This window comes from Papio anubis, chromosome 14 (assembly GCF_008728515.1).
Source record: "Papio anubis isolate 15944 chromosome 14, Panubis1.0, whole genome shotgun sequence".
NCBI lineage: Eukaryota > Metazoa > Chordata > Mammalia > Primates > Cercopithecidae > Papio > Papio anubis.
The window spans coordinates 78,388,043-78,413,584 of record NC_044989.1 but is presented as its reverse complement, the minus strand read 5'-3'; the positions used below and the strand labels follow the sequence as shown (position 1 = coordinate 78,413,584).

At 36.5% G+C, this 25,542-nt stretch overlaps 1 long non-coding RNA gene and 1 pseudogene across 2 annotated transcripts; one reads left to right on the top strand and one right to left on the bottom strand.

The window, feature by feature from the left end:
* Positions 1-867: 867 nt before the first annotated feature.
* LOC103877085 lies at positions 868-9,523 on the bottom strand. Its single transcript, XR_002516759.2, has 3 exons — positions 8,768-9,523; positions 6,728-6,827; positions 868-2,977 (listed from the first exon to the last, which is right to left on the bottom strand). It is a non-coding gene; the product is annotated as an uncharacterized LOC103877085 (long non-coding RNA).
* A 9,414-nt stretch (positions 9,524-18,937) lies between these two features.
* On the top strand, positions 18,938-21,380 carry LOC110741083 (annotated as a pseudogene). The gene has a single exon (XR_002516758.2). The product of XR_002516758.2 is annotated as a phosphoserine aminotransferase pseudogene (transcript).
* Positions 21,381-25,542: the final 4,162 nt, after the last annotated feature.

Below are 25,542 nucleotides of genomic sequence, written 5' to 3'. Positions count from 1 at the left end.
ATTAGTGAGGACGGATGTGAGATGGAGCGAGTTTGAGCTGATGATTCTTTCGCCGCCGCCGCCGCCGCCGCCGCCGCCTTTTTGCCAAAGCGCCGCCGCCGCCGCCGCCATGCCTTCCTTCTTCCTTCCTTCCTTCCTTCCTTCCTCTTCCCTCTTCCTTCCTCCTTCCCAATCTTTAAGCGATTTTCCTTTCACCATTTTAATTTCTCTTGCTTTTTGTTTTGTGCATCGCTTACAGGTTTTGTTTGTGGCTACCATGAGGCTTGCAGATAACATATTATAACAAATTATTTTAAACTGATGACAACTCAACTTTTATTACAAGAAAAGAGAAAAACAAGCAAAAAAAAAAAAAAAAGAAAGAAACCTAAGAAATTCTACATTTTAACCTCATTCTCCCCTGTTTTCTGACTTTTTGCTTTCTCTATTTTTTTTTTTTTTTTTGAGACGGAGTCTCGCTCTGTCGCCCAGGCTGGAGTGCAGTGGCGCAATCTGGGCTCACTGCAAGCTCCACCTTCCAGGTTCACGCCATTCTCTTGCCTCAGCCTCCTGAGTAGCTGGAACTACAGGCACCCGCCACCGCGCCCAGCTAATTTTTTGTATTTTTAGTAGAGACATGGTTTCACCGTGTTAGCCAGGATGGTCTCGATCTCCTGACCTCATGCTTTCTCTATTTAATTATTTATATGGCCTATCTCCTTAAAATTGTTGGAGTTTTTTTTTTTTTCATAGGTTTGTCTTTTTGTCTTCCTACTGATGATATGAGTGGTTTATATCACCACTATTATAGTGTTATTCTGCGTTTGTCTGTGTACTTACTATTACCACTTAATTTTATACTTTCAATTCATTTATTGTTGCTTGTTAGCCCTTTTTTTTTTTTTTTTTTGGATTGTAGAACTCTCTTCAACATTTTTTGAAGACAAATCTAATGTTAAAGAAATCCCTCAGACTTTTGTTTTTCTGGGAAAGTCTTTATTTTTGTCATAACCGTAGAATAATTTTGCTGTTATAGTATTCTAGGTTGGACTTTTATTTTCCTTCAGCATTTTCAATATCCCACTCTCTTCTCTTGCTGCTTTTAGGGTCCTTTCTTTATCCATGACTTTTGAGAGTTTGATTACTGCATGCCTTCAGGTAGTCTTATTTGGGTTGAGTCTGCTTGCTATTTCATGGCCTTCCTTTACCTGGAAATTTATATCTTTCTGTAGGTTTGAAAAGTTCTCTATTATTATTTATTTGATTAAAATGTTTATCCTGATCTACTTTTTTATTATTTACTCTCCTCTGATTGTGTATTTTCATGAAGTCTGTCTTCAAGCTGACTCATTTTTTCTTCCGCTTTGTCAGTTCTGCTGTTGAGAGACCCTGATGCAGTTTTCAGCTTTTCAATTGGATATTTTAGTTCCAGAATATCTGCTTACTTTTTAAAAAATTTTTTCAATATATTTTTAAAATTTCTCTGACAGAACTCTGCGTTCCTTCTCTGTGTTATCTTCGTTTGTTGAGCTCTCTTAAGACTGCTTTATTGATTTTTCTGTCTCAATAGTCACATATCTCCAACACTCTGAGATTTGTGACTGTTGCTTATTTAGCTTGTTCAGCAAGGTCATGATTTTCTGGATGTTCTTGATACTTGAAGATGTTTGCTGATGTCTAGGCATCGAAGAGTTAAGTATTCTAGTATTGACTTGTTTGTGGTCATCCTTCTTGAGAAAGCTTTCTAAGTATTCAAAGGGAATTGAGTGTTGTGCTCTAAGCCTGTAGTCACTGCAACCATACTGGCACTGGGGGCGTGCCAAGCCCAGCAATGCTGCAACTCTTGCTGACTCTTGGGGGTGCCACCTTGGCAGACTTGGGTAAGATAAGTGAGAATTCCCATAGTAACCAGGCAAAGTGTCTCACGCCTTTCCTCTTTTTTCCCCAAACAAAGGAGTTTCTATGCATTGTGCTACCTGGAATTAGAGAAAAGTTATGTTAGCATTCCCATGGATGCTGTAGCTGGCACTGCACTGGGTAACACCTGAAGCCAGCACAGTACTGAGTCTTGCCCAAGGCCCATGGCAACTACTGCCTATTGCTAACATTTTTTAAGGCCAAGGGGCTTTTTTATACGTGGTGGTGAATTCTGCCAGGATTACATTCTTTCTTTAAAGGCAATTTATTTTATTCTGGCCTGGAGTGCATCTGGAAATGCCATACAGAAGCTAAGGCCTGAAATTGGAGGCTTCAGGAATCTGCTTCATGCCTTATTTTATTGTGGCTGAGCTGGTACACAAGTTGCAATACTAAGTTCTCTGTACTCTTTCCTCTTCTTACCACAAGCAAAAGGAGTCTCTCACTGAGCTGCATTGTCTAGAGTTGGGGGAGGAATGATGTAAGCACTCCCTTGGCTACCACAGCTGGTGTCATGCTGGGTTACACATACCTCAAGTCCACTGCCTTTGAGACCAGAAAAACATTAGAGCTTATACAATGACTGCAGTTCTTCTGGCCTGACTGCTGCTCAATTTTCTTCCAGATTCCAGGCCACTTTAGTCAGCAAAAGTGAAGCCAGCTAAACTCAGGTTCCTCCTACACGGGTGGGGAATTCCTTTTTGGCCCAGGGCTGATATAGATGGTCCCCTGCAGAAACCAGCAGAATTCTGCCATGTGTCATGTTCCCCTGTGACAGAGCAGTACTGAACTCCAATGCAAAGTTCCATGCTCACTTCACTGTCCCTCTCCCAGGACACAGATTGTCTCTCCCTATGACACAAGGAATGGGAGAGGAGTAATGTAGGTAATGCAAGAGTCTTCAATGCCTCTTTCCTAGATATTATGTTAGAACTAGGTGCTGTCACTACTCACCTGATTTTTATTTCTGATAAGGATGCTTTTATTGCATGGATAGTTGGTTCAATTTGGTGTTGCTGCATGGGGACAAACGTTGGAGAGTTCTATTCCGCCATCTTGCTTTGCCTCCTTCCTCTATAAACTTATAATTAATAAATGAATAAGCAAAATCAATTATTCATAATAAAAGGCCTAGGTGAAGGCATTTTGGTTTGCAATATACATAGGTTAGCATTTATAATTGCTGGAAAAAAATTGGTTATTCAACAGGTAATGTTTGAAAAAAAATACTTACCTCCATTATTCCCACCAAAGCAGGAAAATAAGGTCTCCATATCACATATGAACCCCAAAAAGAACTCTAGTAACTTAAATATTATAAAGACAAATGTAAAATCTAAAATGATTTTTAATATCTTTGTTATTTTCAAGTAAGGGAATCATTTAATAATTATTTTTGCGAATGTACATATGAAAAAAATATTGATGGGATATGTTTTTCTTTTAAATGTATGCCATATTTCAACACAAAAGAAGTTTTAAATGTGAACATCTTCACCTGACAAACTATTTATATAAGCTAATAAGAAGAACATAAAGATTAAGAACATGGGCTATGATCTGTGTGACCTGGGGAATCTACATTGGTAAATGAATTGAAGTACAAATGCTGATAAATGGATACATTGCTATGATATTTCTGAATGAAAATTTTAACTAAAACAATTATAAAATAGAAGGAAGGAAGATAGCAGATAGGAGACAGGGTGTGCAGCTGCCACTTGGATGGACAGAACATTGTGTGGAGACTCACACAGTGAACTTTTGTTTCAAGAGCCACTGTGGGAATATGCCAGGAAAACTAAAAGAATTCACTAATCCCTCGAAAGAGGTGGCACACCGTTGCAAATTCCACTAGACAGGTGAAAAATTGTGTGTTCCCAAAATCTGAGGAGGGAAAACCTTCCTTCAAACACATATCCCCACCGGGGAATCTGAAAATCCAGATCACTAGAGAAGGACATAACTTGAGCTAGAGCTAGAACAGATTTAGGGAGCCGCGTGAAATGTAAAAGTAGCAGTGGGAAGACCTTATAGGCACTCCCAGTCTCCAAAGCTCAAGCCTGGGAAAGCCATCCCTGGGTATATCTCACAGGGGCCCTTAGGGAACGCAGCCAGCAGAATTAGGGAGGAGTCACAGGGTATAAGAAACTTCTGAACAAATTTTGTAATAATTTTGACTGGGCAAGGGCTTTTTTGAGTAGAATCTGGGGAGCAAACAGAAACTGCTGCAGATACAAGCATGGGAGCCACCGACGACATTGTGGGAAGACTGGGAGGGGAGAGGCCTGAAAGCCGAGCATGATTTCTCAGCCGGGAAGTTTACGGCCTGGAACAAGATCAGTGTTCTGCAGGCAGGCTGCCTGGATCTAAACTTGGTGCTGTTAGCAGGGCGGGGAGCAAGACCAGCCTCACCAACTGTGCGGGAGCTGGGTGAGATCTTTTGCTACAAGCTATCTCTCACTTCTGTGGTGAGCTATATGTCACAGCAGAGACAGCAATAATCTCCTCTAAGGTAAAACCTCATTGGCCTGAGAACCACACTCCATCTCCCACAGTGGCTGTAGCAAGCCCCGCCCAAGGAGAGTCTGAGCTCAGATCGCCTAACCCTGTTCCACCTGATGACATTTCTCTACCCATGCTGGTAACTGAACACAAAAGACAAAAACTCTTGAAAGCTTTATGGTCCCACCCATCACCTGAGATACCAGAATATCTCCCCTGATCAACTTAGGCCAAGCTTATATTCCACTGCTACTACCACAGCTGATGCTCTCTTGAAAGCACCTCCTCTTGGCTAGAGGCCAACCAACTCTTGCCATTACAGCAACTCATAACAGAATAACCCTGCTAACAGGAAGGAGAAAGCAACAGCTAATTCTACTGCCAGAATAATCCTGGCTAACCAGAGGTCCTGGTTACCTTTCTCAAATGCTGGCTATTCTAGCAGTGAAGTTGCTAGCAGTCATGGACAACTTCACTGCTAGCATAGCCAGCATTCAAGAAAGCCAGAACACTAAACACATCTTCAACCAGTGTTCTCACCAAGTCTACTCTACTTCTCTGCCACATCCACTAGAGTTGTGCTGGTATACATGGCTGTCTCGGAGACCTGAAGATGGATCACATCGCAAGACTCTTTGCGGATATTCCCCAGCACCAGCATGGAGCCCCACTGGGTGGCTAGACCCAGAAAAGCAGTAACAATTGCTGCAGTCTGGCTCTCAGGAAGCCCCATCACTAAAGGAAGGAGGAGAGCACCACATCAAGGTATTGCCTCATGGGACAAGAATCTGAACAGCAGGCCTTGAGTTCCAAATCTTCCCACTCGTAGGTACTTTCTTTCTCACAGCAGAGACACAGTTTCAGTGCTAGGTGAAGTAGAGAATGCCTGCCCTTATTCTCCAACAGGCAGGCAGCCTCTATAATCATAAAGGGCCTCGGAGCAGGGGTCCTTGTTCCCCACTGGCATACTACCACAGACACAGCTGGGGCTTCCCCCACAGGAATGCAGAATGGATGCACCTATAGACAGCCTTTCTGGAACAATCCAGGGTGAGTACAGCTCCACAGGAGTAGTGAATTCCAGATTCAGCCCTGCACTAGAGGTAGAGTCATAATTCCTCCCTACTTGGAACATCAACCTTCCTATAGACAGAAAGAGGTGCCTGTACAATCTGAATAGTCACAACACTGGGACAACAAAGTGAGACTATGAGGTGGATGGCTTTCCTGCTGACCTGTCAGGGGAACTGAGGTAGCTCCTAATCTTCACCCTGACAAAACCTCAACACGTCTAATAAAAAGTTCCCCCAGCAACTTTCATCAAGGCTAGGACATCGGCCGACCAATGGGCATTACATCTACCCACCTGCCTTAGCCACAACAGGTGCCTACCCAGAATTACATACCATCAACTCCGTAAATAAAATACCAGGAAAATAATAAATAAATAAATAAACTATACACTATGAGAGAACAAGATAAGCTTCAAGGGATACCTACCATCTCAACTCCATAGAAGACAGAGAACTCGCCTATACACCAAAAATACAACTACTACAGCAGGCATTGGACAAAGTCAGCACGCAAAGACTCTGTAACTAAGGACCTTATACAGTCTTCACCCACACAAGCACCAAAATTCAAATTAGGCTAAAATAAATATTAAACTCTAATCCTTAAGAGGAAAAAGCAAGAACTAAAAAAAAAAAAAAGTCCAATCAGAAATAAATTCAAGAACAATTTTTTGAAATAGTCTTCCCAAAGGAGAGGAAACCAGAAAAGTAATTCTGGTAATATGACAAAACAGGGTTCTACAACACCCCCAAAATATCATGCCAGCTCCCGAAATATGGATTCAAATCAAAAAGAAATCTCCAAATTGCCAGGTAAAATAATTCAGAAGGTTGATTATTAAGCTATTCAAGAAGGTACCAGAGAAAGGTGATAATCAACTTAAAGAAATTTTGAAAACAATACGCAATATGGAAGAAAAATTCTACAGAGAAATAAATATGAAGGAAAAACAATCACAACTTCTGGAAATCAAAATCACACTTATAGAAATATAAAATGCACTGGGAAATTTCAACAATAAACTAGAATACATAGAAAAAAGAACCTTGGAGGTTGAAGACAAGGCTTTTAAATAAACCCAATCACACAAAGACAAAGAAAAAAAGAATTTTTAAAAATGAACAAAATCTCCAAGAAATTTGGGATTATGTTAAATTATTAGCCAAACCTAAGAAGAATTGATGTTTCTAAGGAAGAAGAGAACCTAAAAGCTTGAAAAGTTTATTTGAAGGAATAATTGAGGATAACTTACCTGGCCTTGCTAGAGATGTAGACATCCAAATACAAGGGTCTGATAGAACTTCTGGGAAATTCTTCACGAACAGATCATCACCCAGGCACATAGTCATCAGCTTATTAAATTCAAGACAAAGGAAAGAATCTTAAGAGCTGTGAGACAAAAGCATCAGGTAACTTGTAAAGGAAAACCTATCAGATTAACAGCTGGTTTCTCAGCAGAAACCTTACAAGCTAGTAAAAACTGGGGTCCTATCTTTAGCCTCCTTAAACAAAATAATTGTTAGCCAAGAATTTTGTATCCAGCAAAACGAAACTCCATAAATGAAGAATAAAGCATTTTTTAGATAAATTTAATACTACCAAGCCAGCACTATAAGAAATATTAAAAGGAGTTCTAAGTCTTGAAACAAACCCTCAAAATACATCAAAACAGAACCTCCCTAAAGCAGAAATCTCACAGGCCCAATAAAACAATAAGACAGTGAAAAATAAACATGATATTTAGGCAACAACCGGCATGACGAATAGAACAGTACCTCACATCTCAATACTAACATTGAATTTAAATGGGTTAAATGCTCCCCTTAAAAGATACAGAATGGCAGAGTGTATACAAATTTACCAACCAAGGATCTGCTGTCTCCAAGAGTCTCCAAGAGACTCACCTAACACATAAGGACTCACATAAACTTAAGGTAAAAGGGTGGAAAAAGATATTCCATGAAAGTGAAAACTAAAAGTCAGCAGGATTTACTATTCTTATATCAGACAAAACAGATTTTAAAACAACAACAGGGTAAAAAAAGACAAAGAAGGACACTATATAATAATAAAAGGATTAACTTAACAGGAAAATATCACAATCTTAAATACATATGCACCTACCACTGGAGCTCCCAAATTCATAACGCCATACTACTATGCCTAAGAAATGATATAGATGGCAACACAATAATGTTGGGTGACTTCAATACTCCACTGACAGGACTAGACAGGTCATCAAGACAGAAAGTCAACAAGAAATGATGGTTTTAAACTATACCTGAGAGCAAATGGATTTAACAGATATTTACAGAACATTCTACTCAACAAATGCAGAATATACATTGTTTTCATCAGCACATGGAACATTCTTCAACATAGACCATAAGATAGGCCACAAAACAAGTCTTAATAAATTTAAAAAAATCAAAATAATATAAAATATTCTCTTACACCACAGTGGACTAAAAGTAAAGATTAACTTCAAAGGGAAATGGATTCACAGCTGAATTATATCAGACATTCAAAGATGATTTGTACCAATCCTGCTGAAAGTATTCTAAAAGATTAAGAGGAAATCCTTCCTACATTTTTCTAAGAAGCCAGTAGCACCCTAATAACAAAATCAGGAAAGGATATAACAATAACAACCAGAACAAATAACTAGAGACCAATATCCCTCATGAACATAGTTACAAAAATTCTCAAAAAAATACCAACTAAACTAATCCAACAGCATATCAAAAAGATAGTACATCATGATCAAGTGGATTTCATACCAGAGACACAGAGATGGTTTAATATATGCAAGTCAATAAATGTGATACCTCATATAAACAAAATTAGAAACAAAAACCATATGATCAATAGACACATAAAAAGCATTCAACAAAATCCAGCATCTGTTTATGATTAAAACCCTCAGCAAAATTGGCATAGAAGGGATATACCTTAATGTAATAAAAGTCATCGATTAGAAACCCACAGCCAACATAATCCTGAATAAGGAAAAGTTGAAAGCATTCCCTTTGAGAACTGGAACAAGACAAGAATGTCCACTTTCATCACTTCTATTTAACATAGTACTGGAAGTCCGAGCCAAAAAAAAAAAAAAAATCACACAATAAAAAAATAAAAAGGGCATATAAATCAGTAATCAAACTGTTGTTGTTTGCTGATGTTATGACCTTATACATAGAAAAACCCTAAAGACTCATCTAAAGAGCTCCTAGGTCTGGTAAATGAATTCAGTAAAGTTTCAAGGTACAGAATGCATGTGCAAATGCTTTACCTTTTTATGACTCAATCACCAGTAATGTAGGTGAGAAGGTCCATTTCAATGATAAATAAGGATCAACTGTGAAGGAAAGGGAGAGTAAAGTTAATTGACTGATGAGCAGAAAGAGACGATTTTAGAATATTGAAGTGAAGGGTTTGAATATGGGAAATTACGAAAGCAGCAGACAGAAGGGAGAGAGACAGGGAAGCACAAACTGGGGCATTTTCAATATGCTTTTTCCAGTGCCCAAAGTATCATGCCTTATTCACAGTACCATAAAGAGTCTAACAGAGCCTGACTGAGTTTGAGGAAGCTCTCTTTAGCATAAAATCTTATTTCTTCTGCAACTTTTTCACATATTTATACTACTAAGAAAGTTGTCATTTCAGTAGGAAGAATTCAAAGCCAGAAAGAGGGAGATCTTTGTGGTACATTGATAAATAAGTTGGTAATTGGCTATACTGCTGCTTTTTATTTTTTTTTCAGTCCTTTATTCATTCCTTTGTTTGTTTCCTATTCACTTCTTAAAGTTCTTCATTTCTTCTATTTTTGTTCCTCCATTGGTCCCTCCCTTCACAAATATTTACTTCCCTTGTAAAGTATGGTGGATCCTTTACAAGGTGCTAAATATGAAGAAGAAAATGAGACATTGTTCTTATGCCAAAGGAATTCACAGTCTAGTGTTTCTATTACCAAAAATAAGTACTAGGAAGAAGAGCCATTTTCAACCATACATTAAAAAAATAAACTTCACAAGTTGGGTCTATTTTAATTAAGTGAGAAATAAAATTATATGCATTTATTTTGAATTTTAACTTTTTAATGAAGAGTTTAAAGATGGAAATGAAAAATCATCTCATTTTAAAATTTCACTCTGTATCCTTGGACCAGTGTCTCCCATTTTCTCCATCCCCCAGCCCCAGCAACCTCCAAAAATCATCTTTAATTAAACAGTACAGATGTTGGTTTCAGGATGTTTTCACTCTTCTTAATCTAATTCTGCTGTGTATATATTTTTAGCCTTACTGTTATTTCTCTGCATAATATAATTTATATGCCAATAACACTTGCTACCTGGAGTCATGGAGGGGATCATGCTCTAAGGCAAGGTTCACCAGAATCCTTGGCCTAGGTGGAAGGACAGGGGTGGGAGGTGTTGTGGAAGGGAGGATCAAGGGAAGTTAAAAGGTTGTAGTAGAAATTTATATGTGCTGTTTTTATTTGCATTTGCATTTTTTCCTATGGATAATATTTATGTTTTTCTTTAGATCATCAGAAAGGTCTGTGATTTCCCTAAGTTTAAAAGCCATAGGTTTACATTCAAATATAAATTAAATATGCTACTTTTTACTTCATCGACCCTTTGACATATTTTTTTCAGATTGTTCCATTAACACAGAACTTTGGCAAACACACCAAAACCAGAACAAAACAAAACAGAAAAAAGTATATTTAAATAAACACTTTTCTTCCCCTTTCAAACACTTGCCTTAGCTTAGTTCTCTGTATAATATAGTTACAATAAGTATAAATTGGTTTCTAAAAATTAATTTTACATAACATCTGAAATATACTTTCTACCAATACAATTATAGACATTAACATTTTTGTTTCTTTACAGGAAAACATTACCTTAACATCGTATCCTACGGAGACATTTGACTTCTCAAGACTGAAAACATGAGAATATCACGTTGTTTGTTATCATCACCCCAACCCAAACACATTTTTGCCCAAAATTTGCAATTATGTCCACTTTTTAGTTCATGATATTACACCCGTATCTACATTATCTAGTAAAAATGACCATGGCAGCAGCAGTAGTAAGAGAAAATTAGCTGGATTGAAGAGAAATTAATTCTCCATGATTATTTAAATTTATTTCCTTAAAAAAATTGGCAGTTGTTTTTCAGTATAATCCTCAGAGCTGTAAGGAAATGCACAGAACTGATTACTTAGGAATAGAAAAGCTATTTTGGATCCAGGGCTAATAGATTGCAAATAGTCCAGATGTTGCTATATGTACTTCAGACAGATTATTGAAGTCCCTAGTGACACTACTTTCCTAGTTAGAGAAATGTTGTATTTTTTAAAACTGGGTAGATAGTGTATTTTGAGAATATTCCTTCAATATAATTAAAGAATTATAGAGAAGAAATATCTACTGAGAGATTTTTTTTTTTTTTCCGATCTCAGAAATGCTGCTTGAAATTTAAAATCATGTAGAGTCAATTCTGCTCCTTGGAGTCTAAGAATCTGACACTGGGTTTTGATACATATTGTATTAGAACAAGATAATCTCTGTATAGTATGAACAGAGTATTAAAATGGACTCTTACACATAAAATGTTGTTCCTGCTATTTCACCACTACCCTGGTTCCCCACTTCTTAAGGCCTTGTCTTGAAAATAAACCTATTTAAAGGCATGTTACTTGAGGAGAAACAGCTTTAGAAAATTTGGTGGGTGAGTTTATCACTCTATTTTTATCTAGAAAAGCAAGGCCCTACAGAACTAAAAAAAAAAAAGAAGAAAAATAAATTTTAATTAAGCCACATGGGAGTATGGCAAAGGCATTACATTTATTTATTTATTAAATACTTCTTTTTCGTTTCTTTCTTCATTATATTTACCAAGTATATAAAAGTGACAACTTAGTTCAAAACACTGTGCTAAAATTACAAGTGTCCTTAGAATAAAAGTAACAGTTTCTGAACTCTTTAAGCATACCTTCTGATTGATGAGACAAAAACAACTACCGTCCTTTGATTCTAAAAGTAATATATGGTAATGGGGAAAACTACATGTAAGGTATTTTTTAAATGTAAAAGCACATGCATACACAAATAAACACACGACACAAGTAGTTTTACCCATTCCTTAAGTCCAATTTCCTAAAGTAATTTTAAAAGATATTTTTGCTTGCTAATTGTAATTATTAACATATCTCCAACAGTTTTCTTCTTTCTCTCTTCTTTAGCTTCAAGTTGAGCTCTCTATTTTTATATTTCTGACAATTATTAAGGAAGAGAATAATTATGAGTCCTGGTCAATGGAGAAATCTAACAAATGCAAGAGAATCATGAGCATCTCCCTGGATAAAAAGACATTTCATATGGACTTGAAAATGGAGATTAAGTAACTCAGTGCTTGGAAAGTATTATGAAAGTATGGCTTTCAGGATTTTTGAGAGCTTGGAGGTGGGAAAGGACTATATGACTTCTGGTATAGAAATAAGGCCAATCTAGTTGATATGAAAAGCTAAAGTTTCTGGTTTACGATGCAGCTAGGCCAGTAGGCAACAGTTAGCTCCAACTGCTACTTTCGGACAGTTTATGCTGAGAAAAGCCTTCTCAGCTATGGAATGTTACTGAAGGGTTTTAAGTAAGTTCCTAGCATGATCAGATTTGAATTTCTGAATTATAACCCAGGATGCAAATCACAAGAAAACCGTAGTGGAAAAACACGGATGGAAGTACAATAGTCATAAAGCTATTATAGCAGTCATAGGGATCAGAGATGGTATTTTAGACAAAAGTCACAGCAAAAGGAATGGAGATCTATTATCGAGGTACAGTCTCAGTAGTTCAGTATGAGGTTCTAGTGAGGATGAAGACTTCTAAGTTTTAAATTTTACCTAAAAATAAAATATACCTATACTTTAAAAAAAAACTTGAACATCTATGAAATCAGGAGTAAAAACTTAGTCACCCATAAAGATTAAGGCAGAGGAACCCCAAGACAGAAAGCACTTAAAGTCGAGTTACCTACTTTCTAACTTTGCCAAACCCAGGTAAACCCCATGCGTAATGTGAATACCACTTTCCACTTTATCCTTCATTAAAGATGTGAGGTATATACATTAAATCTGGGATAAAGACCTATTTGCCTCTAAAATCTGTGTTTCCATTTCTGATTTACCTACAAAACTCACATGGTGAATTTTTCACCTCTCCCTAAGATACTTAGAAAGGCATAGACATGGATAAAATTTTAATATAACCCATGAAAGGTGAGAATGACAGCCTCTTGTCAGAATCTCAAAGAACTTTCCAATTAATTAAAAAGTGACAGTTGATTGGTAAATCACTACCCAGTCTTCACCTTAAGCTTATCCCTACTTCACCTTATGAAATAGAGTGCACGCCAACAAAATGATAGTGATCAAACTTCCCACACAGTCTCAGATAGGTTCTCTACCAACCAAAAGAGCAAGCTGCTGTCTACCTTACATTCAAGTGAGAAATGTGAAGGGACCCTGAGACGTATCTTTTCCACCCTAGTTTTGTTCAAATTCTGATCTTTATCTATTCAGCAACTATTTATATATTCCTTAATGGCATAGAGCTAGGATCTGAAGATACATTGGTGAAGGTTCACAATGACCCTGTCTTCCTAAGATCTATGGTTTTCAAGAGACTGCAAATTTAACACTAATAGGACAAGATAGTAATTCACAGGTGCACTTTGGGTCTCAGTTCAATGTTACTGAATGGTCTTCTCTGAATCTCCCAACTCATAGGTTGCATTATACTGGCCTGTATTCCTTTGGAATCCTTTTCAATCAGGTGTAAATTTTGTGAGTTCTGTCAATGTGTAGACATTATCAGCATCAGCCATCACCCACCACTGAAACTCTGATACTAACAGGAATCAACAAATGGCCTATGTATGGCTTTGGAACTAATAACAGTTCTCACTTTTTCAAAGGGTTGTAGAAAAATTGGGGGAAGAAGAAGTAGGAGGAGGAAGACAAGGGGCAGGATACTACAGAAAACAAAATGTGTGTGGTCCACAAAGTCTAAAATATTTACTGTCTGTCCATTTACAGAAAATTTGCTCACCTTCTTAGCACATAGTAAAGACCCAAGTAATATGTGTTAAACAAATGTATAAATGACGTTTCAGAGCATTGGGCACTCAAAAGTACAATGACACAGATAGCTCCAGATACTCACATGCTCACTAATAATTACCAATGGCACGTACTAGGAATTGTGGTTTCTATGAGCTTGATTAGTTCAGAGTGAAAAATAAGAGCTGGAATAAATAAGTTATACTTATCAAAAGAACAAGTGTTCACAATGAAAGTCCACTAAAATGACATAATTAGACTATAAGATGGCATATTGTCTTAGTATATATCTGAGAAGATTAATTTTATTTGTCAACCTGATGGGGCTAAGGGATGCTCAGATAACTGGCTAAAAATACTTCTGGGCATGTCTTTCTGAAAGAAATTGCCATTCGGATCAGTAAAGAAGATTTACTCTTCCCAGTGTGGCCAGGCATTGTCCAATTAATTGGGGCCCTGCATAGAACAAAAAGGTTGAAGAAGGACAAATTATCTGCATCTTTCCTTGAGTTGGGACACATATCTTCCCCTCAGGCAATAGAAATCCTGGATCTCAAGCCTTTAGACTCTAGGGCAGGAAAACTTACAGGAGTTCTCCCCACCCCCGCCATGTTTTCAGATCTTCAGCTTTGGACTGAATTACATTTGCTTTCCTAGTTCACTAGTTTTCACTAGTTTCTAGCATCCATGTGACAGATTATGGGACTTGTCAGCCTCTATAATTGTGTGAGTTAATTTCCGTAACAAATCTTCTATATCTATATACTAATAGTTTTGTTTCTTTGGAGAACCTTATACAATATCAACAAAATAATTCATGACGTTCAGAATACACAGTTAAAATGAAGTGAAGAAACACTAAGAAGAAGCTTGTGGATAAAGAGTACTTGCCTGTTAAGAAACATCTCGTTTTAATTATATAGTAATGGAGATGGGGATCACCTTGTTTTGTTTTGTTTTGTTTTGAGATGAGTCTCATTATGTTGCCCAGGTTGGACTCAAATTCCTAGGTCAAGAGATCTTCCACTTCGGCTTCCCAAGTGGCTGGGACTACAGGAGATCACCTTTTCAAAGCTGAATATCAAAGTCAGAAAATCAACTAAATGAAAGGTAGATTTATCTATAAAAATCAAAATGTTATTTATCATAAAATTCCATAAATAGCTTTGAATAAAAACACTTTGTAAATAATGACTGCCACATTCAATCATTCATGATAAATTTATGTATTCATGTCATATTCAAGTATTTTCCAGATTTAGTTTTTTTAATTAAAAAATTCTATGCTGCAATAAAGAACTAAAGCATGAAAATACATTTCAATCAGGAATGACTACACAAAATAATATGTTTCATCTCAAGCAGAGAAGTACTCAAAAATTGAGGTTAATGGTATGAACGCTATAATAATAATGGTCACGTTCAAATAAACGTCAACTCTAATGGTCCCTGTTGTGAGGACAAAGCTATTTAATCACTTTTTGTGACTATTACTTTATCCACAAATGAACATATTAATAGTACCTACTTCAGAGCTATATGAGAAATAAATGAGTTAATACAGATAAGGGAATTAAATGAATTTAATACAGTTAAAGACTTAGAACAAAAAATAATCACTATATATCAGTAATGGTGTTAGTAATCCATAAAATAAAATTTAAAACAGTGGTGATTATACCACCATGTTACACCATTTCGATTTACCAAGATTAGAAAAAGAAAAAAAAAAAAAAAAAAAGGCCAAACATGGTTGCTCACACCTGTAATTTCAGCACTTTGGGAGGCTGAAGAAGGAGGATCATTTGAGTTCTGCATCTCGAAATCAGCTTATTTATCTTATTTTCTCTTTGCATTTTAGTTTGAATTTGTACTGAAGGATCCTGAAGCTCACTATTTATTTCCTCAGCCATATTCAGTCTGCTGATGAGTCCATCAAATATATTTTTAATTGTTATTAGTTTTTTTATTTCAAGCATTTTCTTCTGATCCTTTTTTAGTTTCCATCTCTCTGCTTATATTACCCATCTGTCCTTGAATGTTGTCTAATTCTACCTGTAACATATTGGCCATTATAAATATCCCTACATATGTGTGTCTGATAATTTCAGTGTTACTTCTGAGTCATATTCAGATGCTTGCTTTGTCTCTTCAGACTGTCATTTCCTGACTTTTTTAATGTCTTACATTTTTTTTGTTGAAAGTTGAGCATATTTGTATCAGATAATAGGAAATGATGCAAACACACCTTTACTGTGAGGCTTTCTGTTAATTTGACTGTGAATTGTGTTGTGTTTAATCTTTGTTATAGCTGTAAGTGTCAGGAGTTTCAAATTCCGCTAGCATCTACTTTCTTTCCTCTGTTGCTTTTGTGTTCTCCTAGGAACTTCTTAAAACCTGAGACTTGCAGCTATTTCAACTGTAATCCACAATTATTAAGCTGAAACCTTGTTGATTTGGTGGTTTTATGGGGGAAGGGAAGCTTTCTATAATATTATAATTAAATCAATCTTTTAGTGACCTTGCATCTCTTGGCGGTGACCTTCACAAGTGTTTCTTTCTCCAGCTGGTGAGACAGAAAGGCCAGAGGATGCTTTGTTAGATAATTGTCCTATTCCCAGGTGTGATAATGATCTGATAAGGTCTTTTCTCCTACCTGCCAGCCAGGTTTTTGTTATGGAGAATGATCTGGGTATATTTCAAGTTGGTTTCTCTACTGCTCCCCAGGCCAGAAGCACCAGGGAATTTCTTGATTCTTTACCATGAGAACTTACTGGAGGTAAAACCCATCAACATGTTAGGGACTTCAAAGACTGCGAACCTCAGGAGTTTATTCCTCATGCTATTTCGCACTCCACTTCCAGCCATTTGTTAAAATTACTCTTTAGGTGCTTCTATCAGTTCATGGCTTCAGCATCTTCTATGCAAGGTAAGCTGATCTGTTTTTTGTGAGATCGGTGATTTTTCGGGCAGTGTCTCCAGATTTCAGGGTACCAGTTTACTCTACTATCTCAATTCTTTGATTGTTCCTAGAAAATCCATTGATATTTAGGTTGTTCTGGTTTTCTCTTTAAAAAAAAAAAAAGTTAATGACCAGCATGATCTTAACCTATTAGAGCTATAGCTAAAGTCAAGTGCTTACAATATAATGTTTGAAGAAAACCATGTTTTATTTTTAAAGAAAGAAAACAGATCAAAATGCAGAATGTATAGAAATCATTGCAACCCTGTTAAACCTACTAACAGTTTGAAATGCTTCCCTTTAGGTGGGAGGGTTACAGTTGGTTGTCTGTTTTTTACCATTTTATGTTTTCCAAATTGTGTTCGGTGACCATATTTTACTTTTATAATTACAAATATATTTGGAAACATTCTAGAACTCAAAGCAGAGACATAATGTAGTTATCTAATGACTTTGGAGAAAATCTGCTTAGTTTTGATTCTTGGCTTTCCTCGTATTCTAAGTGATCCTGGGTGACTTTCTTAATTTTTCAGTGTCTCAGATTTCTCATCTATAAAATAAGAATACTAGTATTGGTATCCCCATAAAACCATCATCAGAATTAAGAGATTAATATATGTAAGCTTCTTAGTATCTTCAACAACCTTTATTTATTATATTATTTGAAATAAGCAATTGAGAAATCATTTAATTGTTAAAACAGATGTAATCTATTTTTCATTTCCCTTGACAAAGCCATAGTCTGAGTAACTCATCATCTTCTCAAGTGGGCCAATTAACTATTCCTCACCATCTGTTTGGCCAGTGATCTAGTCCCTTGCTCCTAGTCATATGCAATGGCCTTTAAGAGTGTGGAGGTCTAAGAATGCCGGAAGGGCACCAGATTGAAGAGAATTTGGCCATGAGAAATCACCAGAGGGGTAAAAAATACATAAATATTGTGTGTGTGTATTGTGTGTGTGTACAAATATTTAGATGGAATAAAATATGCCACTTTAAAAAATTGTTTTTGCAATCTTATCTTGGCTTGCAACTCTGACATCAGTACAATAAATGTGAATATAATGTTGACCCACTTGACTGTCATTCCTCTGTGAAATCAATGTGTCATTTGTGTGAGGGATTTTAGTGGAGTTGGCAGGGATCATATCTGACCTTTCTTGTTTATGATACCTTTTGCTAATATTTGTTTTATTCTTCTTTATAAGAACAAACATGTTTCTTTCTGACTCTTAAAAAATGAAATATTTTAGTGGGATTGAATCTGTCAGCAGCATGACTTGATGTATTCGATTAACCCATTCCTGGGAAAATGGGTAAACTTTAATTGTTAATGGTAAAAAATAAAATGTATAACAATACTGCATTATAGAAAGCTTCTTAAACTATGCCTGTCATCGCCTAATATTTTTCATACTTGTCTGTAATCCACATAGAGCTTTAATTGACACTACTGTTTTTAACATGAAAAAGAGTAGAATTTTTCATTCTGAAACTGTAATTTTAAATATGATTTTGAAAGTAGATTCTAGAAAATTACAGAGAATATTAAAAATGTTCGGCAGTATTCAAAAAGAGTTTATTCAAACTCCGTATTTACAGTTTATCTTGTATTCAATATAGAAAAGGCAAACAATGCAGGGATACACAATAATTTGAACCTAATATGGAGCTATATGAAAACCATGTTTTTCTCTATGATCAATAAAATATCTCTATTAACTTTAAAGAAAAACAAATTTAAAATGCAATGTTAAATGCTGATAAAAATAATTTTTAAGCCTGTGCACACAGTGTTGTATACTTTAAATCTAATATCCCTTTTAATATTCACAATTGCCAATGAAGTAGATGCTCCTGTCACTATCACTGTATATATGTAAGTAAGAAAGTCCTTGGGAAATCTAAAAGTGTTTTGTTATCAGAGAGATATGATGATACATAACAGTTTGCAACAGTTCTGAACAAAGTCATAGGATCATTAGGTTTCTACACAAGAAGACCACAATCTTTGCATATATAATTCATAAAATTTTGATAACTAAAAATGCATATCACACAAAAAACAGAATGAGAAGTGTATTTTGCAGGTGGTATTAATAAAACGTGGGTTTTTGTTTGTTTGTTTGTTTGTTTGTTTCTTTGCGACGGAGTCTCACCCTGTCACCTAGGCTGGAGTGCAGTGGAGCCATCTTGGCTCACTGAAACCTCTGCTTCCCAGGTTCAAGCAATTCTCCTGCCTCAGCCTCCCCAGTAACTGGGACTACACGCATGCACCACCACGCTCGGCTATTTTTTTTTTTTTTAAGTAGAGACAGGGTTTCACTCTGTTGGTCAGGCTGGTCTCGGACTCCTGACCTCATATGATTTGCCCACCTCGGCCTCTCAGAGTACTGGGATTACAGGCATGAGCCAATAAAACATTTTTAAGAACACTTTTCATTTCATACTTCCCCCATAAACTAGAATGACATTCAAATTGAAAAGATGGTTGTAAACAAAAATATCAAAATCTGTAAGTTTGAATAAATTCTATTTGTCCAACACTTGGAGAAGCACTGTTGGTAAATATCTGAAATTGAAAAAATAAGAACAGTGTAGACTCTCACAGCAGCGGCCGGGAACACTAGCCATTCACGTGTTGTGTCCTCCTTGGCTGACTCGCCGCCCTCGCCGACGCACCATGGACTCCCCGAGGCAGGTGGTCAACTTTGGGCCTGGTCCCACCAAGCTGCCGCACTCAGTGTTGTTAGAGATACAAAAGGAATTATTAGACGACAAAGGAGTTGGCATTAGTGTTCTTGAAAAGAGTCACAGGTCATCAGATTTTGCCAAGATTATTAACAATACAGAGAATCTTGTGCGGGAATTGCTAGCCGTTCCAGACAACTATTAAGGTGATTTTTGTGCAAGGAGATGGGTCCGGCCAGTTCAGTGCTGTCCCCTTAAACCTGACTGGCTTGAAAGCAGGAAGGTGTGTGGACTATGTGGTGACAGGAGCTTGGTCACCTAAGCCTGCAGAAGCCAAGAAGTTTGGGACTATAAATATTGTTCACCCTAAACTTGGGAGTTATACAAAAATTCCAGATCCAAGCACCTGGAACCTCAACCCGGCTGCCTCCTACGTGTACTATTGAGCAGATGAGATGATGCATGGTGTGGAGTTTGACTTTGTACCCAATATCAAGGGAGCAGTACTGGTTTGTGACAAGTCCTCAAACTTCCTGTCCAAACCAGTGGATGTTTCCAAGTTTGATGTGATTTTTGCTGGTGCCCAGAAGAATGTTGGCTCTGCTGCAGTCACCGTGGTAATTGTCCCTGATGACTTGCTGGGGTTTGACCTCCCAGAGTGCCCCTCGGTCCTGGAATACAAGGTGCAGGCTGGAAACAGCTCCTTGAACAACAGGCCTCTATGTTTCCGCATCTACCTCATGGGCTTGGTCCCCGAGTGGATTAAAAACAGTGGAGGTGCCGCGGCCATGGAGAAACTTAGCTCCATCAAATCTCAAATCTCAAATGATTTATGAGATTATTGATAATTCTCAAGGATTCTACGTATGTCCAGTGGAGCCCCCAAATAGAAGCAAGATGAGTATTCCTTTCTGCATCGGCAATGTCAAAGGAGATGATGCTCTAGAAAAAAGATTTCTTGAGAAACCTCTTGTACTCAATATGTTGTCCTTGAAAAGGCATAGGTCTGTGGGAGGCATCCAGGTCTCTCAGTATAATGCTGTCATGATTGAAGATGTTCAGAAACTGGCCACCTTCATGAAAAATTTTTGGGAGATGTATCAGCTATGAACACATCCTAACCAGGATAAACTCTGTTCTTGAACAACATACAAAGTTTAAAGTAACTTGGGGATGGCTACAAAAAGTTAACAAACACAGTATTTTTCTCAAATGAACATGTTTATTGTAGACTCTTCTTTCTTGAAAGAACAACAGCAAAACATCTACAGTTCTGTAAAGCTGGTGGGACATAATATTCACCTTAATTCTGACTTGAACTGGAAGCATTTTAAGAAATTCTGTTGCTTTTCTAAGAAATTCCTACTTGTTTTGCCTTTGCTGCTACTATTTCTAGTTAGATTTCAAACTTGCCTGTGGACTTAATAATGCAAATTGCAATTAATTATTTCTGGAGTCATGGGAACACCCAGCATAGAGTGTAGGTGGGGCCCTCTAGGTGCTGAATCTAGACATCTGTGGGGTCTCCTTGGTTCAGCAGCTGTTGATTCAAGGTCAATATTGACCGTTGGAGGAGTGGTTTAAGAGTACCAGGCAAAGGGTAAACTGTAGATAGATCTTTATACTGTTATTACAAGAGAAGTGACATACTTTATATATGTTTATTTTAGCAAGGTCTGTTTTTAATACCATATACTTTATATTTCTATACATTGATATTTCTAATAATATGGTTATCAGTGATACATGTAGACACTTTTAGAATTTATTAAATCCTTGACCTTGTGCCTTATTCCATTAGCAACAGTTTCACCTCCTCCCCAGTCTTCCCCTTCCTCTTTTTAAGCTGTTTTATGAATAAGATCTAGAAGTTCTTGATTTATTTTTACTGTTCTTTCCATAAGTAGAAGTGAAAGTTGATTGGTTGGTTGTTTTTCAATTATGCCATTAAACTAAGCATTTCTGTTAAATTACCTTATCCTTTGTTCTCTTGACTGTTTTCTTTGTAATGTTTGAGGATAAGAGTGATACTTCGCTGAAAAGTCTTTCCCCTATTGTTTATCTATTGTCAGTATTTTATGTTGAATATGTAAAGAACATTAAAGTCCTAAAACATCTTAAAAAAAATAAGAACAGTGTAACAAATTTGGTTCTGGGCAAAATTTTAAAATGAGGAGGAGCAATCTGGTAGTAGATGGTATTAAATTGACAATAGAAAATTTATTTAAATACCATTAAAAATAAACCAAATTTAGAAACTTTCATTTCCTGAAGCCATGGCATAAAAAATAATAGGCCCCTGTTTTTCTCTTTCCTGGAAGTCGTGCCTAAAGATAACACAAAAGTGAGTTCAAGAATGAAATATCTGAAAACCTAAGACCAGAATCTGAGAAGTCCCTCATGGGAGAGATGGTGTTTTGTCTCCAAATGTGAATGGAGAAATGGTAGGGAGGGAGGAAGAGAAAGGACAATAAACCATAGGCAAAATAATGCTGGGGTTTCCAGAATATCATATAGTTGGAATAATGCAGTATGCAGCATTTTCAAATGGCCTTCTTTCACTTAGTATTATTCATTTAAGTTTCCTCTAAGTCTTTTCATTGGCTTGAGAGTTCACTTCTTTTCAGTACTGAAGAATATTCCTTTGTCTGGATGAGCCACAGTTTATTTGTTCATTCATCTTGAAGGACATTTTGATTACTTCAAAGTTTTGGCAATTGTGTATAAAACTGTTATAAACATCTTTGTGCAGGATTTTGTGTGGAAATAAGTTTTTAAATCATTTGGATAAATACCAAAAAGCACAATTGTTGGATTGTAACAACAGCATGCTTAGGGAAATGCCAAATGTCTTCTCAAGTAGCTGCTATGGACTCAACTTTGTCCCCCAAAAATTCATACACTGAAGGGCTAACCCCCAATATGATGGTATTTAGAGGTGGGGCTTTTGATAGATAATTATGTTTAGATGATGGCATAAGGGTAGAACCCTCATGATGGGATTAGTACCCTTATAAGAAGAGACACAAAAATATCTTGCTTGCTTTCTGTCCACCATTTAAGAACAAATGGTTCTTAAAACAAGAACCATTCTATATTCCCACTAGCAATTAATGAGAGTTCATATTGCTCTACATCCTTAACACCATTGGTTGTCATTGGTGCTTTGCATTGTGTTTGTTCTAATATATGTGTAGTGAATCTCATTCTTATTTTAAATTGCATTTCCCTGATGACATAGGATGTGGAGCATCTTTTCATATGCTTGCTTTCCCTCTGTATGTATTTTCTGGTGAAGTGTCTGTTCAGGTATTTTGTGCATTTTTTAAATTCAGTTGTTGCTATTGGAAGGTTCTGTATGTATTTGGGATAACGATCCTTTATGACATATATCTTTGCAAATATTTTCTTTGAGTTTGTGGCTTATCTTCTCATTTCCTTAGCAGTGTCTTTCATAAAGCACAAGATTTTAATTTTAATCAATTTCAGCTTATTGATAATTTATTCCATGGATTGTGCTTTTGGAGTTATATCTGGAAAGACATCTCCGTACCCATTTTTTTACGTTATCTTCAAGTATTTGTATAATTTTGTATTTTAGAATTAGGTCTATGGTTAATTTTGAGTTAATTTTTGGAAAGTGTGTAAGGTCCAGTTTATTTCTTTCCTCTCTCTCTCTTTCTTTTCTTTTTTTCTTTTCTTTTTTTTTTTTTTTCAACTGGAGTCTCACTCTGTCGCCCAGACTGGAGTGCAGTGGCACAATCTCGGCTCACTGCAAGCTCTGCCCTCTGGGTTCATGCCATTCTCCTGCCTCAGTCTCCTGAAAACTGGGACTACAGGCACCTGTCACCATGCCTGGCTAATTTTTTTGTATTTTTAGTAGAGATGGGATTTCACTGTGTTAGCCAGGATGGTCTTGATATCCCGACCTTGTGGACCGCGCCTGTCTTCTAGTTCCTCCCAGCACTAGATTATAAGTGTGAGCCACCGCGATCTAGCCTTTTTTCTTTTTTCCCACTCGCTTCCTGGCCTGGTCGCAAACCGGTCTGATCCCATTTGTCCCAGGATCATTTGTAAAGAAGAACACCTTTTATCTATTGCGTTTCTTTTGTTCCTTGTCAAAGATTGGTTAACTAAATTAATGTTGGTCTATTTCTGGGCTCACTCTTCCATTCCATTAATATATATGTCTATTATTTTACCAGTACCAACACTGTCTTCACTGCTATAGTCTTATATTAAGTCTTGAAGACAGGTAATGTCAGTCCTTTAACTTTTTCCATCTCATGCAATATTATATTGGCTAATTTGGGTCTTTTCCCTTTCCATATAAACTTCAAAATTAGTTTGCCAATATCCACAAAATAATTTGCTAAAACTTTGGTTGGAATTTAGTTAAATCTACAGATTAAAATGGGATGAACTGATATCTTGGTGATATTGAATCTTTATTCATGAACTTGAAATATCTCTCTAAGTATTTCTTCTTTGATTTCTTTCATCAGAATTTTGGAGTTTTCTTTATATAGATCTTGTACGTCTTTTGTTAGATTTACAAGTGTTTTGTTTCTTAGGGTGCCAGTGTAAATGGTATTTTGTTTTTAATTTCAAGTTCTACTTGTTTATTACTGGTACATAGAAAAGTGATTGGCTTTTCTTTTTAGTACGTTAACCTTGTATTCTGCGACTTACTATAATTGCTTCATAGTTTTGCAATTTTTTTCAATTCTTTAAGATTTTCTACATAGATAATCGTTCATCTGCAAAGACAGCATTATTTCTTCTTTTTGAATCAGTATTCATTTAATTTCTTTTCTTTTCTAATTGTTAACTAAGACTTTAAGTATATGTTGAGAATAAGTGGTGAGGGAACATCCTTGTCATGTTTCTGAGTTTAGGGAGAAATATTTTAGCTTCTCACAATTAATTATAATGTTAACTGTGTTTTTTTTTTCATAAATGTGCTTATCAACTTGAGGAATTCACTCTCTATTTATAATTTGCTAATTGTTTTTATCAGAAATTGGTTTTGAATTTTGTTAAGTGCTTTTTCTGGTTCTGTTGATATGATCATGTGATGTTTCTTTTTCACTCTGTTGATGTAATGGATTACATTAATCAAATTTTCAATGTTGCGCTAGCCTTAAATGCCTGGAATAAGTCTAATTTGGTAATGGTGTTGAGGCAGGAAAGAAAGAAAGAAAAATAAACTTTAAAAAAAGGAAAACAGGCTTTCTATATTAGGCTGACTCATCCCAAAGATAGTAACAGGCAAAGCCTGGACCCAGGTGACATCTTAATAACATTATCTAGGAAGCTAAGACTCAAAAGAATGTGCTTTGGAGACTCTACCAGCACTCCTTCAATATAAGGATAAGAAAAAATAAATATTCCTCTCTCCTTTTGTAATTTCCCCCTCAAATCCCACCCCCCTCCACGTGATTGTACCTTGCTCTGCAAGTTTTATAACATTATAGATTCCTGTTTTCTGTAACTAGTAACTTCAAGTGTTTTTTGTTTTTTGTTTTTTGTTTTAATCTGAGTAGTACAGTGAAGTTTATAAGACATGCCTGAGCTGGCCTGGACTGCAGCCATCTAGGCGCCATGGCAAAGGTTATGAGATAAGCCCATGCAAGGCACTAGAGTAAGCCTAGATAACAACCATCTGGGCCGCAGAGCAAGAGTCACATGTAATCCTGAGTTATGCACCTTTTACAATTTGATTAACTGCCTTTGTTCTGCCTCTGTATCCTTACTTTCATGCCACTGTGCTTTACACCACTGTAAGCTTGTTTCAAGCTAGCCCACCGCCTTTTAGAAGTGTGTATAAAAGTCAAGTGCTGTCTTTGTTCTGGGCCCAGTGTTTGGATGTTAATCTGCTGGGTCTGAGTGCACTCAGTAAAGTCCTCCTGTACCACCTATTGGTCTCTCCAGTCTCCTGATTCCCACAACGGTGTATAATTCCTTCCCTAAATTGTTGAATTCAGTTTTCTAATATCTTGTTAAGAATTAAGAATTTTGCATCTTAACAGATACTGAAAGATACTCGTCTGTAGTTTTTTTCTTTTTCTTGTTTTTTGTTTTTTGTTTTTTTTGGATAAGATCTTTGTTCAGTTTTGGTATTGGGGCTATGCTGGCCTCATAGAATAAGTTAGAAATAATCCCTCTGCTTCTATACTATAAATGAGATTATAGAGGACTTTTATAATTTCTTCATTAAATGTTTTGTAGGATTCACCAGCAACCCATCTGTTCTGGTGTTTCTGGTTTAACAGGTTAA